Source organism: Heloderma suspectum, chromosome 1 (genome assembly GCF_057233095.1).
Source record: "Heloderma suspectum isolate Gila_16-S chromosome 1, 16-S_ref, whole genome shotgun sequence".
Lineage (NCBI taxonomy): Eukaryota > Metazoa > Chordata > Lepidosauria > Squamata > Helodermatidae > Heloderma > Heloderma suspectum.
This window is the reverse complement of record NC_139458.1, coordinates 347,760,985-347,779,978: the sequence shown is the minus strand read 5'-3', so window position 1 is coordinate 347,779,978 and position 18,994 is coordinate 347,760,985. Positions and strand designations below refer to the sequence as shown.

Sequence of the window (18,994 nt, the reverse complement as noted above, 5' to 3'; positions counted from 1 at the left end):
TCACCCGATCGACAACAACACTGTCCCCACCAGCAATATGTACTGCTTCTAGTCCAATTCAATGTGGGATGCAAAGGGTGAGATTAACAAGAGTTAGAGATTCTGTCAGGTCCAATGGCAAACTGAAGAAAGCACTGGTATTTCACTTTGATGGCAATATGGAAATATGCATTCTTCAGATCCTTCAACACAAACCAGTCCCCTTTGCATAGTAGAGATTGATGCCAACGTGAACATCTAGAATAACCTGGGTGTAATAAACGATTCACATCCCTGAGATCCAGGATCAGTTGAAGCCCTCCATCCTTCTCTAGAACAGTGAAGTACCAGGAGTAGAAACTGTTGTGGAGCCGATGTGATTGGACTCGCTCTATCACCCCCTTCACCAAGAGGGTCTCTACTTCCATTTCCAGTGCCAGTGAAGGAGTTGTAGTCCTGATTAAACTGATGGGAAGGAGGGTGCCTGATCCTGTAACCTCTTTAGACAATGGACAGGACCCAGGAGTCCGATGTGATGCGGGTCCACGCTTGTAGAGAAGATAAGTTCCAAATTCCAAAGATGGAGAGCAAGGCTGGGAAAGAAAGCTGGGAGAGTCAAAGATGGAGTTCATTGTTACCATCCCGTTTCCTGTGAGAACCATGGAACTTGGACACTGCATATTGCCACTTTGGAGCCAAGGTTGGCAGGTGACAGAATGACTGTCTGACCAGGAACTGATGCTGCTGGAACTAAGGGTGACAATACCATCTGCACTGTCTGTAAAGGATAGATCGTTGCCCTAACCCCTTATGTCTCGCAGTGGTCTTTGCCTTTTGGATGGAGTTCACAGCATGTTTCCTGTGACAGCCCAGCCAACCTCAGCCAAGCATGCCTTCTCAATGCCATGGAGTTGATCATCAGTGACCTGATACCATGAATTGTTAATTTTCTGTTGAGACAAGTACATAGTCTCACTCTTGAGCACTACTGTCCTCAGTGAGGTCATTAAAAAGAGCTCCCACTTTCTCCCATAAGAAGAGCTGGTAGTGCAACGTCGACACCTGATAGTTAGAGACTCAAGGAGTCCCCGGGCTACAGGAGAGTAGATCTGATGACCCATTAAATCCAAGCATTTCCCTTCCTTGTCCATCGTGCACAAGCGAAACCATGATGTGACTTCCCCTGTGAAGCCTCCAGTATGACAGAGTTAAGTGGTGGGTGCGTAAACAGAAAACTGGCATCTTTGTCTTACACCTGATACATATTCTCCAGCTTCCTTGATGTAGGGGTCATGGAAGAGGGAGTTTTCCAGGATTGCTGGATTGTCTGCAAAAGAGAGGAATTGCAACCAGAGTCAAAACTTTGGTATGGGCCGCAGCAAAGCCTGGGTCCTTTACTCTAATGACTGGTTGCTCTCTCTCTAAGCCAAGAGATTCTGCCACCTGCAGTACCAGCTCTGAGAATGGGCCGATGTCCTCCAATGGAGAAGCTGGGTCATGTTACCCGCTACCACGTCTTTTGATAAAGTGATGAGGCCAGGGAGGTGAGTCAGACTGATAGTCATCTGTTGGTAAGACACCCTGATGTTGAACCGGTCAGGTATCAACAGGTTATGCCATCACTTGTGGTGCCTGAAGCAATGAGGTAGTCAGAATTGGTTGTTGTTGTTGTTGTTCAGTCGTTAAGTCGTGTCCGACTCTTCGTGACCCCATGAACCATAGCACGCCAGGTCTTCCTGTCCTCTGCTCTCTCCCAGGGTGTGCTCAAGTTCATATTCATTGCATCGGTGATGCTATCTAGACATCTCATCCTCTGCCATCCCCTTCTCCTTTTGCCTTCAATCTTTCGCATTATCAGGGTCTTTTCCAGGGAGTTTTCTCTTCGCGTTAGGTGGCCAAAATATTTGAGCTTCAGCTTCAGTATCTGTCCTTCCAATGAGCAGTTAGGGTTGATTTCCTTTAGGATGGACTGATTTGACCTCCTTGCAGTCCAGGGGACTCGTAAGAGTCTTCTCCAGCACCACAGTTCGAAAGCATCCATTCTTCGGCGCTCAGCCTTCCTTATAGTCCAGCTCTCACAGCCATACGTTGCTACTGGGAAAACCATAGCTTTGATTGTACGAACCTTTGTTGGCAAGTAGAGACAAGGTTGTCTCTGCTTCTTACTATGCTGTCTAGGTTTGCCATAGCTTTCCTCCCAAGGAGCAAGCGTCTGTTAATTTCATGGCTACAGTCACCGTCTGCCGTGATCTTGGAGCCCAAGAAAATAAAATCTGTCACTGCTTCCATTTCTTCCCCTTCTATATGCCAGGAAGTGATGGGGCCAGATGCCACGATCTGAGTTTTTTTAATGTTGAGTTTTAAACCAGCTTTTGCACTCTCCACTTTCACCCTCAGCAAGAGGCTCTTTAGATCCTCTTCACTTTCTGCCATTAGGGTGGTATCATCTGCGTATCTGAGGTTGTTGATAATAATTCTCCCAGCAATCTTAATTCCGACCTGTGATTCATCCAACCCGGCGTTTCGCATGATGTACTCTGTATATATGTTAAATAAGCAGGGCAACAATATGCAGCCTTGTCGTACTCCTTTCCCAATTTTGAACCAATCGCTTGTTCCATGGCTGGTTCTTACTGTTGTTTCTTGACCCTTGTACAGGTTTCTCAGGAGACAGGTAAGGTGGTCTGGTACTCCCATCTCTTTAAGGATTTGCCACAGTTTGTTGTGATCCACACAATCAAAGGCTTTAGCATAGTCAATGAAGCAGAAATAGACGTTTTTCTGGAATTCTCTTGCTTTCTCCATGATGCAGCGAATGTTGGCGACTTGATCTCTAGTTCCTCTGCCTCTTCGAAACCCAGCTTGTACTTCTGGTAGTTCTCAGTTCACATACTGCTGAAGCCTAGCTTGTAGGATTTTGAGCATCACCTTGCTGGCATGTGAAATGAGCACAATTGTACAGTAGTCTGAACACTCTTTGGCGATGCCCTTCTTTGGAATTAGAATGTAAACTGACCTTTTCCAGTCTTGTGGCCACTGCTGAGTGTTCCAAATTTGTGGGCATATTGAGTGCAGCACTTTAACAGCATCATCTTTTAGGATTTTAAATAGCTCAGCTGGAAGACTGTCACCTCCGCTACCTTTGTTATTAGTAATGCTTCCTAAGGCCCACTTGACTTCACTCTCGAGGATGTCCGGCTCAAGTTCAGTGACCGCACTATCATGGCTATCAGGGACATTCAGATCTTTCCTGTATAGTTCTTCTGTGTATTCTTGCCACCTCTTCTTAATCTCATCTGCTTCAGTTAGGTCCCTGCCTTTTTTGTCCTTTATCATGCCCATCTATGCACAAAACGTTCCCTTAAGATCTCCGATTTTCTTGAAGAGATCTGTAGTCTTTCCCATTCTGTTGTTTTCCTCGATTTCTTTGCATTGTTCATTTAAGAAGGCCTTCTTGTCTCTCCTTGCTATTCCCTGGAGCTCTGCATTCAGTTGGATATATCTTCTCCTTTCTCCCTTGCTTTTCGCTTCCCTTCTTTCCTCAGCTACTTGTAAAGCCTCATCAGACAGCCATTTTGCTTTCTTGCATTTCTTTTTCTTTGGGATGGATTGAGTTGCTGCCTCCTGAACAATGTTACAGACCTCCATCCATAGTTCCTCAGGCACTCTGTCTATCAGGTCTGATTTCGATACCGACCATCTGGTGATGTCCATGTGTAGAGTCGCCTCTTGCGCTGTTGGAAAAGGGTGTTTGCTATGATCAGCGTGTTCTCTTGGCAAAACTCGATTAGCCTTTGTTCTGCTTCATTTTGTACACCAAGGCCATGCTTGCCTGTTATCCCAGTGATTTCTTGACTTCCTACTTTAGCATTCCAATCCCCTATGATGAAAAGGACATCTTTTTTTGGTCTTAGTTCTAGAAGGTGTTGTAGGTCTTCATAGAACCGATCAACCTCAGCTTCTTCGGCCTCAGTGCTTGGGGCACAGACTTGAATTACTGTGATGTTGAATCGTTTGCCTTGGATTCGTACTGACATTCTATCGTTTTTAAGATTGTACCCCAGTACTGCTTTTCCCACCATTTTTTTATTGACTATGAGTGCTACTCCATTTCTTCTAAGGGATTCTTGCCCACAGTAGTAGATATGATGGTCACCTGAATTGAATTCGCTCATGCTTGTCCATTTTAGTTCACTGATTCCCAAGATGTCGATGTTCAATCTTGCCATCTCATGTTTGACCACCTCCAGCTTATCTTGATTCATTGATCTTACATTCCAGGTTCCTAAACAATATTGTTCTTTACAGCATCGGATTTTCTTTTCACCACCAGACACATCCACAGCTGAGTGTCCTTTCAGCTTTGGCCCAGCCGCTTCACTCTTTCTGGCGCTACTTGGAAATTCCCTCTGCTCTTCCCCAGTAATATATTGGACACCTTCCGACCTGGGTGGCTCATCTTCCGGCGTCATCTCTTTTAGCCTTGTGATACGTTCCATGGGGTTTTCTTGGCAAGAATACTGGAGTGGGTTGCCATTTCCTTCTCCAGTGGACATTTTGTCAGAACTCTCTGCCATGACCTGTCCGTCTTGGGTGGCCCTGCACAGCATAGCTTATGGCTTCACTAAGTTACGCAAGCCCCTTCACCACAACAAGGCAGTGATCAGAATTGGAGCTAGGTCCAAAACCAGAAGCAATGTGGATGGCAGCTGTACTGCATCGTCCATTCGCTGTTAAGGTAACATGACTGATGGGAGAGTGGCCAGTAACACCCATGGGAACAAAGTCAGGACTGAAGACTGCATTGGTGGCACTGCAGAAGGTAAAGAGCTCAGTATAGGCACAGGCGGTGACGCCAGGAACAGTGCCTGGTCAGGAGGTTGGGAGACTTGTTGTTGACAGGTATCAAGCAGGATAAGTCCATCTAAGGTAATGCAGATGATCCTGATAATAGTCATCCCTGGGCAGTCCTACTGGGATCCCAGTAGTAGGTATGTCTTGGTGGCAAATCCCACCCTGTATCAGGATTGATTCTGAGCATATGGAGATAGTTAGCAGTTCAGATTCAGAAGGGGAACAGCAAGACCTGGGGGGAGGCATCTTCCCCAGTCAGTTCAGATATGGTTAGGCATGCTTCTCAGGATGCTAGCACCCCGATGGCTGGGCCTGAAGCCCCCCCCCCCCCCCGGTGAAAATCTAGGAGGAGGAGGAGAGAGCGGGGCATGACCTGAGGGATGCTAGACTGCGACTGTCAGGATTCCCATTGCCTACTGAATACTCCAACAGCCAAATCATAACTCAGACAAAAGGGCTGCTTTCCAAGGCTTTAATTCCATTTACCCTAATGAGGCATACAGATGCTAATTGCTAGAGACTCAAAGAACTTCAAAGAAACAGCCATCTAGGGGTTCAAAGGGGAAGTACGTCAGTTGATCTCTGTTTGGGAAAAGGGCGGCAATTCTCTGAACTTAAGGGGTGGGAGGGGAAGATCTCCCCCTCTCCCGTGATGCTTCTGGGCGCAGCTGCTGATGTCGAGCCAATTGGGCTGAGCATCGAAGCTCTGCCCCTGCGATCTCTCGCGTGTGCCTGCATCTGCGCCTCACATCTAAACGTTCAGGTTGTCCCTCCCTTTCCACGCCTGGTTCGCTGTCACTCCCAGGGATGTGTCAGGAGGGGCTCCCCCTCCAGCTGCGCCTCTGAAGTCTGGGAAAGTTCCTCCCCCACCAATTGCCTCTCTTCCTCAGAATCAGAGCTGCTTTGGGACTCTATGGGCTCAGATACAACCCTGACAGTGGCGCAGAGCAAAGTGGGAAAAGTTAGAAGTGGAGCTGAGACGGTCAATCCGGTTGATGATGCGTGACGGTCCACGTAGGGGAGCATCATTGGATGGGAGGGCTTTCCCTACCTAAGGCATTCTAGCCAGCAAATCCCTGTTCAAACTGCTAGCAATATCGTAGTTCCCATTTGGGTTCCTTGCTGTTATTACTTTGTAGCCTGAGTGTCTTTGGGGAGTTGCACCTGTAATGAACCTGTTGATAGTGAATTAAAGATGTGAGACTGAAGCCTCTCTTCTTGTGTGTGCGCATGAGGAAGGTGGGGGCCAAGTGAACAAGACACTCTGAACACCAGTCCCAATCCAACATCGGCGAACAGGATCTGCATCTAGGATGCTCGTATAACCTAGGGATATGATCTCTCGACACCAAAGAACAGTAGCCAGAAAACATTGAATCTGTAGGTCATCTATGACTTAGGAATTGGAAACGATATTGAGAGGGAGATCTGCTCCAGTGATCATCAGGCCTCCGACTTGGCCATACATCCTTAATTTTGTCCTCTGATGTGGACGAAATTGGTGCCGAGTTTCGAATTGGTTCAACTCTCTGAATGTATTCTGTAGGACAGAACCATATTGGTATCAGCGAGGCCAGAATTGGTGGGGGAGTTGGTATCGTCTGCAGCACAGTCGGTATCAACTCAGTTAACACTGTCAGATTAGGAGCTTGCTTGGTTGTCTTCCCTCTTCGGCTTTCTGTGCTTTCACCTTTTCCAACAGGTTTTTAGCCATCGTGAGCATTAACGACCACCCACATTTGGCCCAAATCCAGGGTTCAAGTGGGAGAGGAGGCAGTCTTTGGCAGTCACCAAAGAGCATGGTGATCGAGAGAGGGTTTTTGACGTCCCCTCGGAAGGGTCAGCTGATATTTGCGGCACAGCTGGTGTTAACGACAATTCCTCTGCTTCCAGTACTCTTTTCTGAGTGGTTCCGCCTTGCCCTCTTCATGAATTTCTGACAATGTGTGCAAGCTTCAACTTTATGTCCTTCCCCAAGAGAGAAAAGACAACAAGTGTCCAACTGTGGGTGGGTGTTTGCTGCCACAACAGATGCACGTTTGAAAGGAGGACTTCAGGGGCATACGCTCACAGGCAATGAAGCAATTGCAGAGATGGCAAACAAAAAGTAACAAATAAAATGTAAAAGAGATAGTTAGAAAAACTATAGAAAGAGAAAGAGAAAATAGAATAAAAACCTCAGCAGTTTGCAAATATCTCACAGAACAACGAGAGGAGTTCGCTAACAAGGATGCCACAATGGGAGCCGGAAGAGAACCGAGGGAATAGGCAGGTACCCTCTAGGGACATGAGCACTGGAGCCATGGAGGAAGATTCCTGACAAAAAATCCTCAGTTACAGAAGTTTCCCGAATGGGGCTCTGCACAGGCACAGAGCCCATATGTGTGATACATAGAGACAATGAAGAATTGTGAGGTTCAGAACAGTAAAGGATATACCGTGGCCTGCAGTTCTGAAGGATGTGGCAATATTAGATCTAGCTTCCAAAAAGTGTTTTAATTAAAGAGCATCTATGTACGCTTTTCAAAGCTCCCAATATAAGGTCATGGTGGTGTACTAAAGTCCATGTAAAGGCTGAACAAACATTCTGAAATATTTTTATACTGCCTGTCATGTACAATAGAGAGGAAGGCCAGCATCTCTTCTTGATCATCCCAGAGTGCAGGACATGGAATAATGGGCTCAAGTGACAGGAAGCCAGATTCCGGCTGAACATCAGGAAAAACGTCCTGACTGTTAGAGCAATACAACAGTGGAACCAATTCCCTAGGGAGGTGGTGGGCTCTCCCACACTGGAGGTGTTCAAGACGAGGCTGGACAGTCACCTGTCAGGGATGCTCTGACTTGGATTCCTGCATTGAGCAGGGGGTTCAACTTGATGGCCTTGTAAGCCCCTTCCAACCTTACTATTCTATGATTCTATGAATATATCTAGATTGTTTACAATAATAAAATTATAGTACAAATATAAATTAAGCTAATCAATCACCATACAATAAAATCAGCAGCCATGAATTGAAAAATCATAAGACAGCTGTTATAAAATCAACAAATGCTGAGGCAATTTTTTTTGAAGTCTTCAACATGCGCCTCAATTGTAACAGGGTTGGCAAATATTTCATTTCCGGGGAGGGGGGTATTCTAGAGAGTGGGTGCCACCACGGAGAAAGCCCTCTTCCTGGTTGTTGCCAGATGGACATTTGCAGGATGTGGCATAACCAGGAAGGCCTCCAATTATGATTGTAGCCATCAGATAGATGTATATGGGAGAAGGTTCTCTCAGATATCCTGGTCCGAATTCAAGGGGAGACAATTAAAATGTTTGGTGCGCTCTCTCTCTCTCTCTCACTCAAGACAGATCAGAAATACAGCTTGATTTATTCCATATACTATAGCGGTGCAAGCATCATGGGGCCATGGGCTCCCATTCATCGTGGCCATGGCTTTTGTCCTTACCTATTTTGTTGTTGCCGCAATTGCCATGTGCAGCTGATTCACAACTTTCAACACACAAATGTCCAACCACAAATCTTCAAACTCCAGTAATGGAGCTCAGGTCTCTGCCACAGTCATATGTCTGCTATGTTGGCTTAGCTCTCTCCACAAATGCCCAACATATGAGCCAGATGTAATAAGTCTCAGAAGAAGCCAGACTTGATTTTAGAACTGTGTAACACTAGCTGCTAAAGAGATTCCTAGTCAAATTGACAATGTATTGTTGCAAACCACCCTTGGTAGCTCTTTTTTGGAGCTGAACGGCAAAACAATCACAGATGTCAGAAATGAGCTCCTCAGAAGCCAAAAGTAACACAGAAATGAATGACTACTTGGTACATCTTTGGTGAATCCTTACAGGTGATATACTACAATACCACCCCCCTCCCTAGAATTTAATAGAGATTTGGGGAATTAATTTACAGTTGAACTCATTATCATAGCTAAAATAGATTTTGCCTCTTCTGTGGAAATTTCACTTGCTGTGGATTGTCCATGCTGGCACAACCTTAAAAGGAAAACAAAGGCTAAAACAACCAACAATTTCAGCTATAACAACATTCCTTTGATTAGGTTGAATGCTTAACTCCTTAAAAATAAAAACTATTATATAAATATTTACTTTTACAAAGGGTCAAGGGAAAAATATAATTTTTTCAGAAGAAAGCTAGATGTTTAATTTCTTCTCCAAAATGATACTTCTGCTGATAAATAGAGTTTAGGCACTGTTTTCAAAAAGGTTTGCGTTTCATTTCCTCTACTGAAAGATCCACATCACAAAATACTGGCCAAGTATTCAGTGTATGTTGAAATCACTCCATGTTAATTTGTAGGAAGGAAGAGAGAGAGAGAAAGAAACATTTTCCTAGCACTACCACAGTAGTTAATATTTTCCCGCATAAACACTGCTCCTCAGCAAACCACCATTCACTTCAATGGCTATTTTGAACAGATAGTACCAGATTGGTGGATTACATCTGGTCAACCTGATCCATAATCCTGTACGTGCTTTGATATGCACATACAGTTGTTGGGCAACAGGTTTTCCATTCCTATGAATGGATGTAGCAACTCTAGTACGCATCCCTTTGTGCATGAGACTCGTCTGGCACCTACTGTCAGGAGTGCTCTGGCGGCTTCTCCCAGGAGATTCCAGTAGCCAACTCAAGACACAGACGAAAGGATTTCTTTTCAAAGCTTTAAACCTTTAACAACTTAATGACTCTTTCAGATGCTAATCACCAGCGACTAAGCAAGGAACAGCAGGGTAGCCTAAGTTTCAAGTAGTCAGTTGATCCCCGTTTGAAGGAGAATCACTTGAAGACCCTGAACTTATAGGCTAGGGAGAGATCCTCCCTCTTTCCCTTGGGTCCATGGGAGGCGGCCGTTGCTTGCGCGCCAAACGGGCGCTACGCCTCCTTTCCGCGCCCTCCATCGCTCGTCGCTCTTTGCATCTGCGTCGAGTGTCTAAGAAGCCCCCCTCCCGCACTCCCTCACTACCCGGGTCACTCTCTATCTCTGGAATGCTGGCAGGAGAAATCTCTGCCAGGTGCTGAGCCTGTGAGGGATGAGCTGGCCCCTCTCCCATGGATAGCTGTTCCTCCTAAGAATCCGAACTGCTCTGAGGCTCTCTGGGCTCAGTTTCCACCCTGACACCTACCTTGTGGTCTTTTCAGCACCAGGTGAAAACCATTTTGTTTCACCAGGCTTTTTAGCTCTTCAGTTTTAAAAAACTGTTTTAGTGGTGCATTTTTAGATTTTTTTCACTGCTGCTTGCTTTTACTTTAGCTTTTACTTTGGTTTTATTGTTGATTTAAACTTACGGTTCTTATATTACGTTTTATTACGTTTTATTATGTTTATATATTTTACGCTTTTAGGCTTTGTTTTGTGAACCACTAAGGGTTGCTGTTTCCCCAGCAGACCAGCATTGGTCCGCTGGGGGAACAGCAGACCAATGACACCATATGGCACGTTTATTACCGATCAGGCAGATAAGATGACAACCAATATCACTTCCCAAATTTCACTCCCAGAGTGCTTTCTCTGTTTTGTGCATCATTTCATGAAAATGTTCCATTATTCTATTATTTTGGGAAGAAAACATGTAGTCAGTCCACAGTTGCAGACTGCAAGTATGCAACTTGAGGGAGAAACTAATTGTAGTGACAAATAACTTTTTGGACCAAAATTATTCTCAAGTTTAAAACAGCTACTTGATTCTCAATGTACAGTCAGGGCCAGAAATATTCGAACAAGGATAACTGTTTTGGCAGTTGGCCTCTGTACACCACCACATTGAAGTTGAAAGGAAACATACCCAGATGGGAGCCAAGTCAGGACTTTCAGCTGTAATTCAAGGGGTTTGACAAAAGTGGGGCACTAACCATTCAGGAAGTACAGCCAGTGGCATACACACACACCCATCATTGGTGGCTCATAAGTAATGGAACAAACCAACATTTCAAACTTAAGGATCGCCTTTAATACCTGGATGAAAATCCTTTGCAGTCAATGACTGCCTGGAGTCTGGAATCCGTGGACATGACCAAATGCTGAGTTTCCTCCCTCGAGATGCTTTGCCAGGCCTTTACTGCAGCTGCCTTCAGCTGCTGCTTGTTCGTAGGTCTTTCTGCCTTCAGTCTTGTCTTCAGTAAGTGAAAAGCATGCTCTATTGGGTTGAGATCATATGACTGACTTGGCCATTGAAGAACATCCCACTTCTTGGCTTTCAGAAACTCTTGGTAGCTTTTGCTGTATGTTTTGGGTCATTATCCATCTGCAATATGAAGCAGCATCCTATCAGTCTGGCAGCATTCGGCTGAATCTGAGCAGAAAGTATAGCCCTATACACTTCAGAATTCATCCTGCTGCTTTGATCAGCAGTCAGGTCATCAATAAACACCAGTGACCCGGTTCCATTGGCAGCCATACATGCCCATGCCATAACACTGCCTCCACCATGTTTGACAGATGATGTGGTATGCTTTGGATCATGAGCTGTTCCTTTCCTTCTCCATACTTTTCTCTTCCCATCATTCTGGTACAGGTTAATCTTGATTTCATCAGTCCAAAGAATCTTATTCCAGAACTGGGCAGGCTTTTTTAGGTGTTTGCTGGCAAAGGCTAATCTGGCCTGTCTGTTCTTGAGCGTTACCAGTGGTTTGCACCTTGTTGTGAAGCCTCTGTATTTACATTCATAAAGCCGTCTCTTGACTGTAGATGTTGACAATGACATGCCTACTTCCGCAAAAGCGTTCTTGACCTGGCTAGATGTTGTAAAAGGGTTCCTCTTCACCATGAGCAGAATTCTGCAGTCATCCACTTTAGTTGTCTTCCGTGGTCTTCCAGACCTTTTGCTGTTGCTGAGCTTGCCAGTTAGTTCCTTCTTTTTCAGGATGTTCCAAACTGTTGTGTTGGCCACTCCCAATGTTTTTGCTGTCTCTCTGATGGGTTTATTTTGTTTCCTCAGCCTAATGATGGCCTCCTTCACTCGCATGGACACCTCTTTGGACCTCACTTGGGAGTTCCCGTGAACAGCTACCAAATGCAAATGTAACACTCAGAACCACCTCCAGGCCTTTTATCTGCTTGACTGGTCACAGGGTACCCAGGAAACAGGCCACACCTGGCCACGCAGCTGCTTGTCAGCCATTCGTTCCATTACTTATGAGCCCCCAACAACGGGTGTGTGTGTATGCCACTGGCTGTCCTTCCTGAATGGTTAGTGCCCCACTTTTGTCAAACCCCTTGAATTACAGCTGAAAGTCCTGACTTCGCTCCCATCTGGGTGTGTTTCCTTTCACTCTCAATGTCGTGGTGTAAAGAGGCCAACTGCCAAAACAGTTATCCTTGTTCCAATATTTCTGGCCCTGACTGTATATGCTTCAAAACAGATGCAATCAAATTGGATAATCAGGAAATAATGAACCTTAAGAAATGGATTGAGAAAGCACCTCTACAGGAATTCACAGCCTTTGCTCTTGATCTAGAGTCAGAGAAACTATCTATGCCTTGAACATGTCTGTAAAGTTGCCAAGATTCTGGACACTGAGTTTAATGTAGATCTTTCTGATGAGCTCAACCTAATTCAGAAGTTCTGGCCAGAAGTGAAAAAATGGGGTCTTCCTCTAGATCAGAAACCTTATTTCATCTTATCTATTTGTATGTCACTTTCCCACAAAATTGCTCAACCCCTTGGACATCATAAGGACTGCCCCCTGGGTCTCAGGTTTTGGCCCTGAAATCTCAAGGAATGGGATGCTGCTGTCTTGGCAGCCCTATGGGCCACCCAGAGAGCTTTGCCTATTGGGCAGTGCAGAAACTTGACAGAGAGCTCAAGTGAACAGGGAACTTGTGGGTGAGGGCACTGCAAGGAATTTCTTAGGGGTGCCACGCATATCCAACGTGGGTTGTGTGTATCCTGTTTTGTAAAAGAGTATCTCAAATATTACAACAGAAAAACCTTAAGGCATCTAGAAGAAGAACAACAAAATCTAGGCCTTCTGACAATAGTTCTAGAATTCCTTCAGGAAGGTCATGGGAGATCAGAAACATGGCAGATATTACAGTAGAAGGGGAAGAGAAAGAAGAAACTTTTTTTAGCACCTTTGGCATGATTCTAGCTATAAATGTTTTTGATCTTTTGATCAATGTGTATTTCACATAGGATTGTTATATTGTTTTATGGATTGTGTTTTATGCTGCACACCACTTTATTTTTTTATGTTAAGTGGTTTATACATTTGGAAAATAATAAATATGGATGTTTAATTTTATTTTGTATATCTGAGAATTATTTCAGTATTTCTGCTGCAGATAAATACCCACAACTGGGTACATAAACACAACAGTGGAGAACTCCAAGTCCTCCCACTCTATATTTCAATTCATAGCACGCTTGCTTCTGAATAGGGAATGTGATGAGGTTTTAAGTCACTTTCAGTGCATTCACATCCCACAAGATTAGCTTATATTGCTTTGATGCAGGAAGGAAGCAGTATATGCAAAAATGAAGGAAGAGGTTTCACACACATAACTAGAACTGATCAGGGAATGAGTTAGGAGAAAACACAGTTTAATTTATTTGCTGTCCTACATAAATACAAAAGAATTTGCTTCAAAAATTTGGAGTCAGTTTTGAAAGCAATATTGTGCACATGTATGCACGCCACTGGCATACTAAACCTATACTTGAAGAGATGAGTGAAATGGAATTTTACAAACACTTGTCCAACAAGACCTCAATTAATTCTATAGTTTTAGCCTGTATTACTTGGCTGGTGCCATGACCAATATTGAGCTACAACTTAATGCTTGCCAACAGATGCAAGGTTAAGCTCAAAATCCTGTGGGGTTATTGGCTTAAACATTTAAAGAGCCACACAGATAACATTTATTTATACTTCCTTCCCACTTGGTTATTTCAAGTCAAAGGAATGCAAGTTACTCCTGTCTGCAAAATCTATGAACAACTTATACAAGTATCTACTCGTAAGACAGCCATGTCACGTCTGGTGCACATGTAGACACATTTACAAATCTTCCTAGGTTACATCATTTAGGGTGCAACCCTATTGGGTTGCTGCTTGCTGGATGGAAGCCTCCAATCTCCTGCTGGCAGGGCAGGAGGAGCGACGGAGGTGATTTTCACCTCTCCATCCTCCTTCTGAAATGTTTTCCTCTTGATGGGCCTTTGAGCCTGTCTGGAAAAGGCATGCTGGCAGGGCCAGGACTGGAGAGGCCATAGGATGTATCCAGGCCTCTCCTGTCATCTCCCCTTCACGCCCACTGGCCCTTTTGAACTCCACAAGGTCCTCCAAGACCACTTTTGCGACCGCAGAAAGCAGGCAGCGTGGTTCTTTCAGCGGCAGCTGCAAGGGGGCACAGGGAGAACATAAGAGCCATTCCGGATCAGACCAAAGGTCCATCTAGTCTAGCATTCTGTTCACAGAGTGGCAAACCAACTGCCCATGGCAAACCCAGAAGCAGGACTTGAGTGCAACAGCACCTTCCTGCCCATGTTCCTCAGCAACTGGTGTAGATAGGCATATTCCCTCTGATACTGGAGGTAGCATATAGCCATCAGGACTAACCATTGATAGGCTTCTCCTCTAGGAATTTGTTTGGTGGCCAAATTGGTGGCCATCACTATGCCTTGTGGTAATAGATTTAATTATGTGCTGTATGAAGAACTACTTCCTTTTATCTGTCCTGAATCGCCAACCAATCAGCTTCATGGGATGACCCCAGGTTCTAGTATTATGAGACAGGGAGAAAAAGGGAGGGATCAGATCATGTAGTCGCCTTCCCGAAGCCTTCCCCAACCTAGTGCCCTCCAGATGTTTTGGCCTGCAACTCTCAGCATTCCTGATCATCGGCCATGCTCCCTGGGGCTGATGGGAGCTGAAGTCCAAAATTTCTGGACAGCACCAGCTTGGGCAAAGCTAGTATGAACTCATCTCGATCACTTCCTCCTTATCAACTACTTTTCAGAACAATTTCTGTTCAAAAGCTTAATAACCACATTATTTATTTCCATGAGAAAACATGAAGGGGTAAATCATAAAAATATTCCTTGTGCAAGATAGCTTTATGTACTCTTGTCACAGTTTTCACATTGGGTTGTATCCAATTTTAGTATCACTTAAGTCCCATTCATTTCAATGGGTCTACTCTAAGTAGGACTAACACTGTATAAAGGTAAAGGTAAAGGTGTCCCCAACCAGTCGTATCCGACTCTAGGGTGCGGTGCTCATCCCCGTTTCTAAGCCGAAGAGCCAGCGCTGTCCGAAGACGCTTCCGTGGTCATGTGGCCGGCATGACTGAACACCGAGGTGCACGGAACGCTGTCACCTTTCCCGCCGAGGCGGTACCTATTTATCTACTTGCAATTTCTTGCTTTCGAACTGCTAGGTTGGCAGGAGCTGGGACTGAAGACGGGAGCTCACTCCGTCACGCGGCACTCGGGTCTCGAACTGCTATCCCGCCGACCTTCCAGTCTGCAGTTCAGCGTCTTAACCACTAAGCCACCGCAGCCCTAACACTGTATATAACCCCACTATGACCAGGGATGGGGAAAGGGCAGAGAGGAAACATATACTGAAGAAACCCTTCAAGGGGCACAATATATCTGCATACAGGCACACACTGTATCCACAATCGAGTTTGTCTTAGCAGAAAACAGGCCATCCAGTATCAGATCAGTGTTTTGCTCTTATCTCAACAGTTTCGCCAGGTGCAGTTTTTTCTTTTCTTTTACTTTTTCCTATTTATACGGAAGCAAATCAAACGGTATATTCAAATGCACTGTTGTGATGGGGGCTACACTGTCCCTTGTGTCCTGGGGATCCCAGTCTCTTGGGCGGAGCAGACCTTGCTTGTCCTTCAGTTTTGCTTACTGCAACCAATTTCTTTTAGGAAAATAAGAAGCTGTGTTATATCAAGTCAGACCATTAGTCCAACTTGCTCAGTATTATCTACATTGATTCATAGTGGTTCCACAGGGTTTCTCACAGGACTCTTTTCCAAACTAACCTGGACATTCAGAGGCTGAACTTGGGACCTTTTGCATGCACAGCATGTGCTCTACCCACATGAGCTACAAGCCCTCCCCTTGGTAAAACGGGGTCAACTGAAAGTAAAGCCTGCTCCTATCTTCATGTAGCCCTTTTAGAGTTACATATTTTGGTCATGCTAGAAGGCGGTAGAAGCTCAGGATCAGGAGTTTATAGAATAATTTACCATTTGAGCCGGCACGCTACTACAATACAGAACAACTGCTCTAAAAGATGTACATAGGTGGGAATATGTTTTTTAAAATTAGAAGAACATTTAAATGATAGAATGAGATTAGTAGAGCATCCTTTTAGAGTTGGCACAGCACCTGTAAACCGGGTGATCCCTACAAAACCTCAATAAAGCTGGCAAGTGGCAGGCGAAGACCCTCGGCCGGCACCTGCAGGAGCTGCTCCTCTAAGTGCCGGCCAAGCAGTGGTGTCATGGTAAATTTGGAAGTGTAGGCGCTCATCATAACAGTCTCCAAAGCCACACCCCCAAGGACAGCCTAAAAATGCAGGTAGCTCTGTTGATCCATATGAACACCGCAGTTCTAGCAGTCTCCAACTCAGCAGGAGCCGGTCTTTTGTAAAGCTAATGGGTCTTAACTGTCCATTCAAGATCAGCACCTCCCCCAGCCCCAACAATACTTTACATTACATCAAGGAACTGTTGCTGGGGAAATTCATTTTCCCTGCAGCTACTGTGAGGACTGCAGTAAGCTCAGAGGGAATAGGGAATTCTGAGGGCGGTGGCAGATGAGTCCACATCCCTGCTAATAAAAAAGTGCTGGTGCTGCATCCCTGCAAGCCCTGGCTCCACTACACCACTGCGCTCAAGTGCACAGACACTTCAGCTGATCAGGATGGCGAGCAGTGGACAAAGGTTCAGCCAGCACCTAAAGGCACCAGCTAAGTCCTATGCTGACTTTGCTCCTCCCAATTGGGGAAGGGGAAGGAGAACGAAGCTGACTGAGGCACAGCCTCAACGAGAATGCCTCGAAGCCACGGCTCAGATGCCCTCCTGCCCCAACTCCCTTCTTGGGGCGGGGGGGCTTTCTTTTAGAGAGACCATCCTGGTGGGCCAAATTAGATCCACATGCTGGAGGTTCCCCATCTCTGCACTAGGCCATAGTTTAGTTTAGCATCAAGAGTACAGTTAAAGATGTGTACATCCACACAAGTTCACAAGACTCTTTCAAGGATGTACAATATGTTGTTTTTGTGCCTAGCCTGGGGGGCAGGGAACCAAAAATATCTCATGCCTTTATGGTTTTAGGACCTATGTATTGGCCACACCTGCATCTGCGTAACAACGCAGACATGTGCCTCTTTTTCACTTCCATTGAAGAAGATGTATTGAAGACCGTTTCATCAGGGAACAGGAAGTTTAACGCAAAACAACAGATGTACAATAATCACAAATGCCCGTTCATTTCCTTTATGTCAGCAAATGCAAGCAGTCACTAATTAAGAACGTCTATCTATTGGATACAAAAGGAAGTGTACACGTTTCCCTGATCATTTGACCATAACAATAGAAAATGTCACAGGAAGAGAGCAATCTGCCTCCCTGCAACTAACAACTTGACATGTCTTAGCAATGTTATCTTTTTTTAGAATGCTTTACACTAATACAAATAAATCTTTAGCAATATTTCTAAAACTATGGAAAACAATTATTCTAAACAGTATTTTCAGATTCCCTTGTTCTTTCCTTTTTATCTAGCCAGGCTGATTCTCACACCCTACATCAGGGGTGGACAACTTGTGACCCGCCATTACCCACCCCTGCACTACATGATGTTTGATTGGACTGCACTGGTATTTTTGCATGTTTTAAAATCCAAAAATGGTTTGAAGGTCAAAAAATCAGGGCTAGTGCTAGTTAATGTGTACACTGAAAGTTCTTTCGAACAGAAGCATTTTGCAAGCAAGATGCTGATAGAGTCATAGTTGCATGCTGATTATGCATCAGGGTGTGATGTTAAAATTATCATCAAAAAACACAGGAAGAACACATTAAATTGGCTAAGGCCACGCCCTATGCACACTTTCTTAGGAGTAAGCCACACTGGGTTAAATCCAACATTGCGTGAGTGGACATGACGAGACTTCCCCTTGCAGCCCCCTGCACACACCACAAATTTGTTCTGGAGGATACAGCAATCCTTCAGAGCAGATTTGGGGGAGATAGAGTAGTTGCAGTGGGAAGGGGAAATCCATTCTGCAAGCAGTTTCCATTCCACTAGCGGACAGCCACCGTTAGATCGAACCCATTATTTTTGCTAGTGTTATCAAGCATTGGTGGGGCTCAGCCTCAGGACCAGTTTCGCCTTTAGGGTGGAATCCAATTAATTTATCCTGCTGATGGAACAACTTCCATCAGCAGAATGAGAAGAGCAATACCCTCTTCCAAGTGGAGAATGGTGTCTCTGATTTTGGTGGGGCTGTGCATCCATTCTGGGTTTCAATCAGCCAGAACCCTAAAGGAGATATCCAAGGTGCTGAACCTATTTTGGGAATACGGTTTAGCACCTTAGATAGCTCCTTTAGAGTTCTGGCTGGTTCTGAATGAAACCCAGAATGGATTCACAGCCCCACCGAAATCGGAGCCACCAGCCTCTACTTCATCTTCCCTCTTGCAGCCACCTGTGTGTATCTAGTCCCTGGGGAATTGAGGGAATCTCTAGAGCAGACTTTGGGAGGGACCAGGAGCTGCAGGGGAAGGAAAGGAGGAGAAAGTCTCATCACATGAATAGACTTCCACGCAGTGTTGCATTCCACCCTTAATATTATTTTCCTTTAACCGTTGATCAGTTATAAAATATTTAGAGATATACATATCTGGACATATATCTGCACTGTTAAAAGATAACCATTTTTTTTCCATTTTAACTTTCTACATTAATTTAAATTTATTATGAAGAATAGTTTACACAAGAATAGTTTGCACAGAATCAAAGTTAAGCACATTTAGGACCTATCAATTCATTGATTTTATTTAATACATTTATATCCCACTTTTCTTCGATCATGGAATTCAAGGGGGTTCTCAGGTAGTCTAGCATCCAGGCACTGACCAGGCTCAGACCTGCTTAGCTTTGCAA

The 18,994-nt window shown here is 44.8% G+C and overlaps 1 protein-coding gene across 1 annotated transcript in view; it reads right to left on the bottom strand.

Annotated features, from left to right (window-relative positions):
• PLEKHG1 (pleckstrin homology and RhoGEF domain containing G1) overlaps positions 1–18,994 on the bottom strand; it is a 184,961-nt gene that overhangs the window by 141,470 nt on the left and 24,497 nt on the right. The window lies entirely within an intron of this gene.